Genomic DNA, 15000 nt, shown 5'->3' with positions numbered 1-15000 from the left:
GTGACCAGCGGTGTCAAATGGACACCCGACGGACTGGTCGGTCAAGGTGATCAAGGTGATATATATATATACACATACATACATATGTATATGTATTGTACGTATATATTATATGTATATGTATATATTCTATGTATGCATCAATATATGTATGTATATGTATGTGTGTGTATATATAATATATATTCTTTTACTCTTTTATTTTTTTACTTGTTTCAGTCATTTGACTGCGACCATGCTGGAGCACCACCTTTAGTCGAACAAATCGACCTCAAGACTTATTCTTTGTAAGCCTAGTACTTATTCTATCGTTCTATTTTGCCGAACCGCTGAGTTACGGAGATGTAAACACAGCAACATCTGTCGTCAAGCGATGGTTGGGGGGACAAACACAAACAAACATATACATACGCATACATATATATATATATACGTACATACGAGCGGCTTATTTCAGTGTCCGTCTATCAAATCCACTCACAAGGCTTTAGTCGATCCGAAGCTATAGTATAAGACACTTGCCTAAGGTGCCACGCAGAGTAACTGAACCCGGAACCATGTTGTTGGAAAGCACTCTCCTTACCACACTGCCACCCCTATATACGTACATATGTATTGTACGTATGTATATATATATATATGTTTATATGTATATATTGTTTGTATGTGTGCATTTCTTCATGTATGTATGTGTGTATACATATCTATATATGTATATATGTATGGTATGTATGCGTGTATATATTGTATGTATGTATGCATTTATATATGTATGTACGTAAGTATGTGTGTGTGTATGTAGACATGTCTGTGTATGTACGTATGTATGCATGTACGTGTGTATGTTTATGTACGTACGTATGTATGTGTACGAGTATATATGTATGTACGTGTATGTTTGTATGTACGAAACCAATCTTCAGTCTTTAGAAAGTCAGAGAAATCGCCTTGCAGCAATCTTTCTGGCTTCCGGGCTCTGAGTTCAATCTACGCCTAGATCAACTTTGTTTTTTTCGGGGTCAGTGATTAAAGTACCAGTTATATTCAAGGGCGATTTTCCTTTTTCTTTTGAACTTATTTTATATGTTTCACTCTCGCCTAGAAATGGCTCCACCAGGTCTAAGGATGCTCGAAATATGGCGTATGTTCAGCTTGATAAAGCTTTGCATACGTTAGAATATTTATTATTTTTTGTCTACGTAAAATAACGGTTGCTCTTCGTGAGCTGTGAGCAACAGATTTTGCATCTATAACTCAAAGACGTGTTTTACAGTCTGATGGCAAAATTTTTAGTCTATATCGATGTAATTATACACTGATTATCGAGAAGAAATTCTCTTCCAAGACTGCCACCGTAGCGGAGATAATTCTAAGTTAGAGTGTTCTCGAACAAGTTGAATATAAATACATACACGTTTAAATACAGTAATATATACGTATGTACGTACATACGTATGTACGTACATACGTATGTATGTATGTATGTATATATGTATATATATATAAGGTGAGCTGGCAGAAACGTTAATCGATTCGCATAAATATATATATATATATAATATATATATATATATATATATATATATAATAATCATTGTTTCAGGGAAAAAAATTCAATTTAGAAATACTAAATCAAATTTCACACAATAAAATTCGAAAAAATCCACCTTTTATCAATTCAAAATGAACAATTAAATTACACCATCTAGAAAATTACATATAATAGAAATATTATAATTAAAATAACAATAAAATGTCAATGATTAAGTAAATTGGAAAAAAAAAATAACGTATATAATTTGTAGAATAACGACACGTGTTTCGTGGCTACATTTAAAAAATGATTATAGTAGTAGAGAAATCACTTTGATATAAATATAGTCACTCATCAGGTTAAAAATAAACTAGAACAATAAAATAATCAATTAATAGATATACTTTAATATATATATATATATATGAAAATACTAAATATACATAAGTGAAAACTAAAACAATACTTAAAATATTAAATACTTTAAAATTAAATAAAATACACAAAGCTAGTACAAGTCATTGAATTGTAATCAAAATAAGAAATGGTTCGAATATAGACAAACTCCTTAAATAAGCTAACTATATAATAAATAAACATGTGTAGTATCTATAGATTTAATATAAGAATCTATAACAAAGTTGACTAAATATCAAATAATATAATACCTAATTAACTTAAAATTTAAAATTACAAGTAAATAAGGCACTTATTAGGTAGCTTATATTTTCTGACGAAATTAATTCTTAAATTAAAGAAAATATTAATCGTTAGATCACTTTATATATATATATATATATATAATTTGTTGAGTTTGATCTGAGAACATAAACTTTTTTTATGGAGAATGGCGATTTGACGTCTATATCTAGCATGTTGACTGTCCACTTTTCGTGTGCAGTCCTTAATTGGTATATATATATATATTAAAAAAATATATAGGAATCAATATCTATCGTAACTTATACCTATCAATATATATATAAAAATATAATAGTGGGAAAAATATGTTAATGGAAAGTAAGAAAACCTATCAACGCAGTGCAACGAAATAGTATAAATACTCAATGAAAGTGTCAAAATTTTTTATCAATGAAAAATACGAAAAAACGAAAAATATTAAAGCCTCATGAGCTAAAGAAATGTGAGAAAAAAGCACAATTTATGGAAAAACTAATATGAAGATACCCAACTAAAACTAACAGGCACCTTTTAATATATCAATAACAAAATTAAAACATTAATCCCAAAATAATACAAAATCCAAACGAAAAGGAGAAAAGAACGTTGCTAAGTTAGTTGAGAAGATATCGCTAGATTATAAACGTAAAGAATAGTTCTTAGCGTCTATAAGAAATAAAACTCGTGGAGACGTTGCGTGGAAAAATAGAATAAAAACTATTAATGAAAAAGGCTAAAAGGAATTTATTTATGAAATACGGGAATTATCTAAACTTCCTGAATCAAATAAAATTAATAAAAATAGTAAAAATAGTATATTAAGTATTACTTGTTCAACAACACAACCCGGACCCTACAACAAGCCGTACGCGATTATAAATATTATTATAATACTATATTATTAATATAAATATTACTATAATTATTATATTATTAAATATTATTATAAATATATTTATAATCGCGTACGGCTTGTTGTAGGGTCCGGGTGGTGTTGTTGAACAAGTAATACTTAATATACTATTTTTACTATTTTTATAAATTTTATTTGATTCATGAAATTTAGATAATTCCCGTATTTCATAAATAAATTCCTTTTAGCCTTTTTCATTAATAGTTTTTATTCTATTTTTCCACGCAACGTCTCCACGAGTTTTATTTCTTATAGACGCTAAGAATAATAATTATCAACATAATTATTAACATTATTAATATCAATATTAATTATTACCACCACTACCAAAATCCAATCTACAACAAACTGCCAACTAACGCCAAATTAATTCACAGCCGACATTTCAAATTTTTACAGTACTCGTTAAATGTTCCGAGGCTATCACCTTCGATTTCTGTCTTTTCACAGGTTTGTGAATGTATTTTTTAAATAAAAAGCGTGTACACGTTGACTAATGAAATCTCAATACAGGACAGAAACTAGTCCGGCTGATCTCACTTTTTCTCTTCTCAAAGATATTCTGTATTAAGACAAGGAGTTTACATCTGTCTAGGACCTAGAAGTTCAGTTAAAATCTACATAAGTAAATATACGTAAATATACTTACATAGATATACGTACACACACACACACGCACACACACACACACACCACACACACACACACACACACACACACACATATATATATATATATAATATATATATATATATATATATATACATACATACAAACATATATACATACATATACAAGCATACATACATACATATACAAGCATACATACATACATACATATATATACAAGCGTACACACAGACACACAGACACACACACACATATATATATAAGGAAAGTAACAAGGCAGGTGGAATAGGGAGAGACAGAAATATAGCTGAGTTTCAAATCTACGGCATGGCACTCACCACCACTACCACCGCCAAAGAAAAAAACAAGCAAGACAAAACAAATAAATAAACCTTGCTCACCAAGGACAAAAAATAAGAAGGAAAAACAAACAAACAAATAAGCAAAATAAAAATGAAAAACAAAAGCTAAATATGCTGAAATAGTGTTTACTCTGATCCCACCTGGAGTATAAGCCAGTTCTTCCTGTACGTTGGTTCAACTTAAGCATGGAGCTTCATGTTACAGCTTCCTGTGTGGAGAAATCATGCGTACCTACCGATTTCCGCCAGATTAGCTGTTCCTTACTTCAGCAATTTGCCATCGCCATCCAATTTTCCCCTTGCACCCCCCGACAGCCACACAACCCACAATCGCCCTCGTTCCACTAACGTTCTACTCCTCTCAGATTCGAGTCACCTACCCGCCCCACCAACATCCTAATCTCTTCTTCTTTATCACAACCTTCTCCTCCTTCTCCTCTACCCATTTCCCCCCTCAGCGACTAAATTACTGCCACTACATTACTGCCATAAACTGGTACATTTAGTTTCGTGTGTATGTATACATACTTATTAATGTGTTATACACACAGATATATATATATATATATACATGACGTACACACACACATATATATATCTGCATGTTCATAAATACAAATATATATTATACATAAGCATTTACATACATCTTTGTATGTACGTGTGTGTGTGGGTACGTACACACACATACCTATTTCTTTACTACCCACAAGGGGCTAAACACAGAGGGGACAAACAAGGACAGACAAAGGGATTAGGTAGATTACATCGACCTCAGTGTGAAACTGGTACTTTATTTATCGACCCCGAAAGGATGAAAGGCAAAGTCGATCTCGGTGGAATTTGAACTCAGAACGTAACAACAGACGAAATACCGCTAAGCATTTCGCCCGGCGCGCTGACGTTTCTGCCAGCTCGCCGCCTTATACACACGCATCTTATGTAGCCTTCGTGTATGTTGTGGTAGGGTGATTTTTCACTTCGCAGTTCCAATCATACAGTTAAAAGTTGTAGAATGTGATTTTAGTTATTTAGATTTTAAAGTACGTATCACATCAACAGAAGTCAAAATCTAATGTGAGCAATATTTTATCAGTCAGTTTTGCCGAACAGCCAAGTTCCGGAAACGCGAACAAACCAACAACGGTTGCCAAGTGCTGTAGCGGGAAACAAATACAAAGACGCACACATATATAGATAATTTTTATTCCTTTATTCTTTTATTTGTTTCAGTTATTTGATTGCGACCATGCTGGAGCACCGCGTTTAGTCGAGCAATTCAACCCCAGGACTTATTCTCTATAGGTCTACTACTTATTCTATCGGTCACTTAAGCCGAATCGCTAAGTTACGAGGACGTAAACACACCAGCATAGTTTGTGAAGCGATGGTGGTAGGGGACAAACACAGACACGCAAACATATATGTATATATATATATATATATATACGACAGGCTTCTTTCAGTTTCCGTCTGCCAAATCCACTCACAAGGCTTTGGTCGGCCCGAGGCCATAGTAGAAGACACCTGCCCAAGGTGCCGCGCAGTGCGACTGAACCCGGAACCATGTGGTTGGTAAACAAGCTACTTACCACACAGCCACTCCTGCGCCTTAACATATATGTATAAAGATATATACAACAGGCTTCCTCACAGTTTCTGTCGAAATTGGTCGTCATGGGGCATTAGTTGAAGATATTTAGCCGAAGTGTCGTACAGTAAAACAGACCCTAAAACCACGTAGTCGTAAAGCGAGTCTCTTAAGCACACAGCCATGTATTTTTTTTTTTAATTCAGGAAAATACATTTTCATGGTATTTGAACATAAGACTGGTGATGAATAAATGCAACCGAAACCGGCTTCCGTTTTGTCCGTAATCTTTGCCGTATTAGAAGATCTCTAGAAACAAAATATCTGTATCTCCACATCGATGTGAAAGTATTAATCGGTACGAATTAGGAATAAATATGCACAACACGGTTTCGAGTCTCGCTGTTCACAGTACAAATAATGATATATTTTCGCTTGGCAGATTTCAGCACTGATCAGCAAAAGGTCTTTTTCGTTGAAATTATAAACAAAAGCCATTTTCTCTTATTAAAACACAAAGAGTTTGAGGGTGCTTCTGCCTGACGAGAGTTAACACATCGAAACACCAGTGTCGAGTGCGTTATGAAAATTTATTGCGTCTGTATTTGACCCCCTCCACCGCTTGACAACCGGTGGTGGTGTGTTTATGTTCCCGAAACGTAGCGATTCGACGAAAGAGACCGATAGAATAACTACCAGGCTTTAAAAAATAATAATTGCCGGGGTTGATCCGTTTGACTATTTACCTTCAAAGCAGTGTCCTAGCATGGCCGCAGTCTAATGACTGAACCACGAAGAAGATAAAAAATAAAGAGACAAAGTGAAGGAGATTTGGCTGCTGTTTCTTGCAACCTAACCAGACGGAGGAACCCTTACTAGCTTGTCTTCAACAGGTCTGTAGGGAATTGGTGTGTGACTGATCAACGGTGCGGAATTAAGTGATACAGCCCCACCCACCCCCGCCAGTTGTGGGTGGGTGGGAAAAAGAAACTCTTTCAGCTTCGTGTCACTCAAATACATGTGTGTGTGTGTGTGTGTGTGTGTGTGTGTGTGTGTGTGTGTGTGTGTGTGTGTGTGTGTGTGTGCATAAACGTATGAACCTATACCTCTGAATATACTTATACACCCCGGTGTAGTCGTTGACTTGATGGGTAAGAAGAATAGATAAAGCTGGTATATGCGTATATAGACATTCATACACGTATGTAAGCATACGTGCCATCGTATCATATATATATATGTATATATATATATATATCAATAATAATAAATGGTAAAATTAATTAATTAGTTAATTAATAATTAATAATTTTACCAAGTAGTTCGGTATGTTAAAAGAACCATCATCGATAAACTTAAACGAATTTTTTTATAATTATGAGTACAATTTTAATTAGGGTTCAGCAGAAGATTTGCTTCACCACATACGGAAATTTAGAAATAGCAGTTAAAACGAACTATTTCACTACCATAACAACATCTCCCAGATAACAATACTCAACAACCCACCTGAGTATTGTTGTCTGGGAGATTTTCTTATGGTAGTGAAATAGTTCGTTTTAACTGCTATTTCTAATTTCCGTATGTGGTGAAGCAAATTTTTGCTGAACCCTAATTATAATTATACTCATAATTATAAAAAATTTTGTTTATATATATATATATATATATATATATATATATATATATATATACACACATATTCAGTAATCGCTCGCCTATCGCGGGTGTTACGTTCAAAAACCACCCCGCGATAGGGGAAAACCCGCGAAGTAGAAACAGCACTGTACTCTATATTTTTGAAAATTACTTTTATAATTTGTATATTTTTCCACGGAGGAATCGACGTAAGCTTAAATAATAAACTGCGATACGTGAACCGCGATATGGCGAGTGATTACTGTCTCTCTGTCTCTCTCTCTGTCTCTCTCTGTCTCTCTCTCTCTCTCTCTCTATATATATATATATATATATAAGGATAAGAACGTTAATTTAAATATCGATTTTATCAAGTGACCAGCATGGGAATATAAACCTTCAAAGGTAATAATTATTATTAAAATTATAATTTAGGATATCTAAGAGACACTACCACGCTGGAAATAGCAGCCAAAACTTGACTCTAAAATCACATTAAATGTTCATACAGCACCAGGAGCTATATGAACATTTGATGTGGTTTTAGAGTCAAGATTTGGCAGCTATTTCCTTCGTGGTAGAGTCTCTTAGATACACTAAATTATAATTATATATATATATATATAATATATATATATATATATTATATATATATATATATATCAAAATAAGCAACAAGAATGACTCCGGCAATTTGGTACGATTTCGTACTACATCATTTTATTAAATATTGTAAGTATTACAACAGATTTAAGATGCTGAGTACTCATCAGCCAATTATAGAGGTTTTCCATTAATACAAAAATTTTCAAATCAAGTGGCAACATTATAGAGAAGGTAGATATACAGACAAAGATGTAGATTTAAATTTTAAGAACATATGAGGTAGTGAAGTCCTTCCACTGACTGACTAAGATATGGCTGTTCCTAACTGCTGTAAGGTTAGAAGCAATAAAGAATTTTTTAATTGTAGAAATGGGGTAAATGAGGTTTCAGAACTCCATAAAAGGAATTCATGTTGAAGACAGCAATTGCCACTAATAAATGTTAATTACTGCTATTTGGTGAGAGAAACTAGGTCAATGTCAAAAGGTCCTAATCCCATTCACAGAGAGTGTAATTTAGAGAAAGAAAGTGGAAAAAAACCTATCACTTATTATTATGAGTAGGCATAGTATTTTTTAAGTGGGGGAAAACCTTATTAACTTTAAAGCTAGATTAAATTTAGAAAAAAATTCCAATTTCAAGTTTGCCGTGAAGTTTTTTTTAGTCATCTATGAATGTTAAATTGAAAGCTAGTATAGTATATTTCTTCTTATTTGATTATAAAGAATTAAAATTTGAAAAATATAGGAATACTCACAAAATTATTATTTAAAGTATTTAAACGTTCGGGTTGTGCAATGTATACAAGATGCTCCCAACTCCAGACGATTATTCAACAGATTTGTATTACTCTGATGTTTTAAAATTTCATAAGTTTCCATCGAACAAAGTTGACAACCATCCCTACTATTTCTATAAGGTTGCGCCCTTCTAACTATATCCCATTTTAGGTTGAATTCTATATTATTTGTTTTTAGTTCCCAAATTTTGCTAGATAGTGTTGTGCAACCTGCCTTATGTTTGAGCCTAAAAGAGGAAAAATGATTGCTAAGACATCTTTTAAGATCCACCGAACATCTGAAATAAAGAAAGCAATTGTTTGAAGTTATTATCGCGCATTATTAATTACGTTTTGGACCGAACAACGACGAGATACCGGACATTTTGATCTAATCCTACAATTACAACTGGGGGGATAGTGTTCGGTACTGGAATTATATAAGGACAGTTCACTTACATTTCTGTTATTTAAATTATTATTAGTATTAGTATTACTTTCATTATTAGTAATCACGTTGTTATGCAAATTAGGGTTACTAGTTATTAATCCATCCTCACCATCATCACCTACCATACTTTTATCTATACTACCTATATTATTGGTATTGTTATTATTACTATTTACATCAATGTTGTTATTATATTTATTATTATTATTATTGTCATCATCATTATTAATATTATTTTTATTATTACCATTATTATTATTATTATTATTATTATTATTATTATTATTATTATTATCATTATTATTATTATTACAATTGTTAATGCTATTATTACAATTATTATTACTATCATTGCTGTTACTATTCATTCTACTCCTGGCTAACTTAATGTTTTTACTATTAAGTCTAGCTATTATGGTAGCTATGTTTGGGAGAGTGGAATATGAACTTCTTACTGATCTCCTACAAATTATTTTTTATGATATTTATGGGAGGCTGGGAAATTTTTTCCGGTATAGATTTAAATCTACTGTACACATTCATCGAGATCGATCAATTAAAGGGGATATTTAGCCAAATGATATTTTCTCTTTTATATTTTTTGTTTAAGTAAGAGTGGGAAGGATTAGTGTTATCAGTATTCGTACGAGAATTATTATTCCTTTTAGTACTATTTTTATGCCTATCGGGCTTATCTAGGTTAGCATTTTTATATTTATTTATGGTCTGTTCACTATTTTTATTCCTATAATTAGGTTTATACACTAGGTTCTTTTTCTCTATTAATTCATGTTTATGTAGGGTATGAGAGTTTATATTACTTACGTCATTTCCATTCACTATATTATTTAGGAGATTTGAGCTATCCATATCAAGGAAGGTAATTTCCTGGTCATATCCAGCCTTGGATAATGCGATATTGTAATGGTTAGAGTGAGAGTTAAAGATTTCACTATTTGATGATAATTTTGAAATTCTTTGAGAAATATTTTTAACTAATGATTTTAGTATATTCGCGGGGTGATTAGATGACTTACTTACATATCTAGTGACTTCGCCCTGTATGTATATAAGTGCTACGTAATGCTGAATAAATGCTATAGACAGACCATAGTTAAGTTCCAGATTCGGTAATATTGCGAATAAAGGGTTCAACGTTGGTTCTATGTCAGCGTGTGTATATATGAATTTTTTGCGTAATGAGATAAAAAAACCAAGGCTGTATAGATATTAGAGCATTTATAGATAGAAGGTCTTACAGCTGTTTCTAGGATATTAATTACTAATATCCCTTCATCGGAGACGGTGTGATATGTATATATGTATATGTATTTGTATATATATATATATATATATATTATATATATATATATATATAATATATATATATATATAATATATATATGACGTGCTTCTTTCAGTCTTCGTCTACTAAATCCACGCACAAGGCTTTGGTCGGTCAGGGGCTATACTAGAAGACATTTGTGCAAAGTGCCATGCAGTGGAACGGAGCCCGAAACCATGTTGTTGGAAGCCAGCATCTTACCACAGCGCAACGCCTGCGCCGTAGATCAGCGCCTGATACTGAACAGATGAAGAGACAACAAACTGTCAATGATCAGGATTAAATAATTCAGTAAGTTTACTGCTGCTATCATCTGTCGACATGGCATATGCATAAGGGATATTTCAGTTTGTGAATGACACATGTGTCTAAAAGACGGACGTTCATGTCCCACATCGCTCGTTAGGAACGTCTGGCATTAAAGAATCGTATTCGTAGGGCAGGTCACCGGACCGGATAATAAAGATATTATATACAAGGACGGCGAGAATCGTTAGCACGCCGGGCGAAATGCTTGGCAGTATTTCGTCTGCCGCTACGTTCTGAGTTCAAATTCCGCCGAGGTCGACTTTGCCTTTTATCCTTTCGGGGTCGATTAAATAAGTACCACTTATGCACCGGGGTCAATATAATCGACTTAATCCGTTTGTCTGTCCTTGTTTGTCCTCTCTGTGTTTAGTCTCTTGTGTGTAGTAAAGAAATAGGTATTTCGTTTGCTGTTACGTTATAAGTTCAAATTCCACCGAGGTCAACTTTGCCTTTCATCTTTTCGGGGTTAATTAAATGAGTACTAATAACGCACTGGGGTCGATGTAATCGACTTAATCCCTTTGTCTGTCCTTGTTTGTCCCCTCTATGTTTAGCCGCATGTGGGTAATAAATAAATAAATTAAGATATTATACACATGCAGGTCAAGGATAAATTCGATTTTAAAATTTTGAAAAGTGAGCCGTTACAGAAAAAATTGTTGATCATTGATTTAGAATGAGAATATCGATTAGAAAACAAAGTCGAGGTTGGTGGGATTTGAACTCACAACAAAATACTATTTAACTACGAGTTACTTTGCCGAATCGGCCACGCAACGGCTTTAAACCAGCTATGGAAAAACGTATGAGACATCGCAAGGTTTTTAGGTAAAACCGTGAAAAATGCAAAAAACAAAATAAATAATAATATACTAAATAAATGAATGCATAAATAAAAACAATAATAATAAACCGCCGCTTTTAATCTTAATTAGGCATAAGGCTATGAAGCTGAGTGTGTGTGTGCGGAGGTGGGGATATATGATTATATCGATCCCCACCTCAGTGGGATTTGAGCTCAGAATTCAAAGAGCGAGTTGAATACCACAAGGCATCTCATCCGATGCTTCTCCGATTCAAATCTAACACTTCTCACAAGCGAAGTCCCTAAAACTCTATCGGAACACCTCATGAAATAAGCAAAAACCTATATTAAGCCAGGCATAGATAACCTTTCTCGAGAAGCGGGCCGCACGAGATATGACTCATCATTAAGCGGGCCACACTTCACCTCAAAAATTCGAGGTAATATTTCGTTAGGCGTATCATCCAGGAAGTCCATTCAAGAAGTCAGTTTGCACATGACTGTTTTAAACCTTAAAATTGCAAGAGTAATTCAATATAAGTTTACTGCATGTCTATGAATTTATAAAATTAACCGTTTATTATTTTACTCGGCACAGATGCGCCCCCTACAGTTTCTTATGTACTAGTAATTAGTCCCCAGGGTCTAAAAAATATTCCCCACCTCTCCCCTAACTCCTCGAAACTTCGTTCGCTTTTATAAAAATGTTTGTTACGTCAATGGAATAACAAACACTTTACACTAAACCGCGAGAGGCTAGAAATGAATTACAGAACGAAAGGAAGGTTTGCTAATGGAATAATTAAAACAGTAAATGACACAGCAGCAAGTGCCACGGTCGTCACCGCCTCCGCCACCGCTGTCTCCACTACAGCCCTATGTCTTGGAAGAAGTTAATTGAATAAAAACAAGTTCCATAGCGAGTTAGGTCATGCTAAGATTGACTGACTTAAACTGTAAGTCAAGGAACTACAGCAAGTGCTCCCTCTCCCTCCTCCTCCTCCACCCTACACTCCCCAAAGAGAGATAGATGCCACAGGAAATGTCTGACATTTCTTATTATTTTCATTAGAATTAAAGCGGTGAGCTGGCAGAATCGTTAGCACGCCGGACAAAATGCTCTGCAGAATTTCCCCGGTTCTTTGTTTTCTGATTTTAAAACTTCGCCGAAGTTATCTATCCTTTTTTCATCCTGTCGGGGTCTATAAAATAAGTAGCAATCAAGCATTGGGGTCGATGTAATCGACTTAACCCCTTCCTCCGAACTTGCTGGCCTTGTGCCAAAATTTTTAAGCCAATAGTATCCCAATAACATATAATCGGCCCCAGCACCAGTTAAATACTGAGATGGGGGGACATCGACTAACATCCCGCCCTTCAAAATTATTATCCCTGAGCATAAATCAGAAAACTATTATTAATATTGTTACAATCGGTTGAGCATCAGATGAGTAAACAAACAGGAATAATTTTACAAGGTAGCAACAGAATGGCCGCAGTCCAATGACTGAAAAGAGTTTCCTCTACTTTTACGAAATTTTATATTTCAAAATAGTATTTTTTAAAGTCTCAAGTGCGGCGCACAATATTTTATCTTTCCGTTCGGGGAAAGTTTGCTTTCGAATCGGGGTGAATAATAATTGTTTACTTTGCATTCGGGGTGCACCCCAAATATCTTTAGGGTGCGTCAATAATTGCTTATTTTCCATGCGTGGTGCATCACTAATTGCTTTATTTTCTATTCAGGGTGCATCAGTAATTGTTTTATTTTCTATTCAGGGTGTATCGATAATTCTTCTATTTGTCTTTCGAGTTCTGCAAGTACTTTTTCTCTTACTTGCAATCCGGAACGCGTCGATAATTTTTTTTTACGTTACATTCGGAGTTCACAATAACTAATATTTTTTCATTCAGGGTGCATTCCTAACATTTTACTCTCCATTTGGGTTTTGCTAGTAACTTTCTACTTATCATGCGGAGCAGGTCAATATTCTGTTTACTTTTCAAGCGGGGTACAGTAGAATTTCTTTACTTTCTGTATTGTGTACATAAATAATTGTATACTTTCCATGCATGGTGCCCCATAAATAGTATACTTGTTCTCTGAAGGTGGCGAGCTGGTAAAATCGTTACCTTACCGGGTAAAATGCTTACCAGGATTTCGTCTGTCTTCTGAGTTCAAATTCCACCGAGGTCAACTGTACCTTTCATCCTTTAGGGGTCGATAAAATAAGTACCTGTTGTACACTGAGATCGATGTAATCGAATCACCCCCTTCCTTGAAAAAAATTTACAACCAATATTATACTACTTCTTCAGTTTATCTGGGATATGAAAGACTAGATCGTCACGGTCGGAACGCCACTGTCCAATTTAGGCAGAACTTGTGGTAATCAACAACAAGAACACTGTATTATAACTGCATAAGAGCTAATGAAAAATCGTATAAATGGTCAGTTAATCGTCTAAAAAAAGCAGCTAAATCTACCTCAAAATACATCCTATTCTCTTTAAAAATAGCACGGACACCCAGGCAAACAGATACCTGAATACATGGTGCTTGAAATATATATGAGTGGTCGGTCATGTGTGGAAAGACTATGCTCATAGGCTGCTCGATGAAGGCTGACTTGAAGTTAAACAACAACAGTGCTACAGTTGTACAGTACGTAGAGTGTATCAAGCTGTATGCATTGCACGGGGCTTATAGAGTGTATAAGTGTACCGAGGCAGCTTCTAAGAGTGCATTGCGTGTATAACGTGCATAGAATATATATTTGATTAACATACATACATGCAGACATATATCTATGTCTGAATGTATATGTGTGTGTGTGTGCGTATGTATGTGTGTATGTATGTATGTGTGTGTACACACATACATATATGAGGATATTTAGAGCTCTTATAGGGACATTCTTATCCAAGATGCACTGGTTTAATATATTGTCTTTTGAAGAGATATTTCTTCGATGAATATATTATATAAAATATCATAAAATAGCAAACATTATTGTTAAGTTTGAAAACGGAGAGATCCAATGGATACAAATTAATTTATTAATTGATTAATGTCATCACCTACAATTGTTTCATTTCTCAACCAAAATTAAAAGAACAAAACATTTATAGCTATATAAGCTTGCGTTTTCAAATACCTTGGGTGAAAAATCAAGAGGGCAAGCAAAAGGACAATACAAAGATTACATTATGATCCGTTGGAATATTCCAGTATATATATATACATACACACACACACACACACACACACACACACACACACACACACACATATATATATATATATATATATATATATATTATATTTGTGTGTATGTTTGTAAGCTTATACATACA

The 15000-nt window shown here is 34.0% G+C and overlaps 1 long non-coding RNA gene across 2 annotated transcripts in view; it reads left to right on the top strand.

Annotated features, from left to right (window-relative positions):
- Positions 1-15000, top strand: part of LOC118760899 — a 30965-nt gene that overhangs the window by 7194 nt on the left and 8771 nt on the right. Inside the window, exons 1-2 of one of the 2 annotated variants that reach the window (XR_004997028.1) lie at positions 6730-6745; positions 10061-10064. This is a non-coding gene — a long non-coding RNA (uncharacterized LOC118760899). Of the gene's footprint in view, positions 1-6729; positions 6746-10060; positions 10065-15000 lie in introns of those variants that run through there. The other variant, XR_004997027.1, reaches the window with a different exon arrangement.

The sequence above is a fragment of the Octopus sinensis genome, unplaced genomic scaffold, assembly GCF_006345805.1.
Source record: "Octopus sinensis unplaced genomic scaffold, ASM634580v1 Contig01420, whole genome shotgun sequence".
NCBI lineage: Eukaryota > Metazoa > Mollusca > Cephalopoda > Octopoda > Octopodidae > Octopus > Octopus sinensis.
Note: the sequence above shows the minus strand (reverse complement) of the source record. Positions and strands in the feature narration are given on the sequence as shown.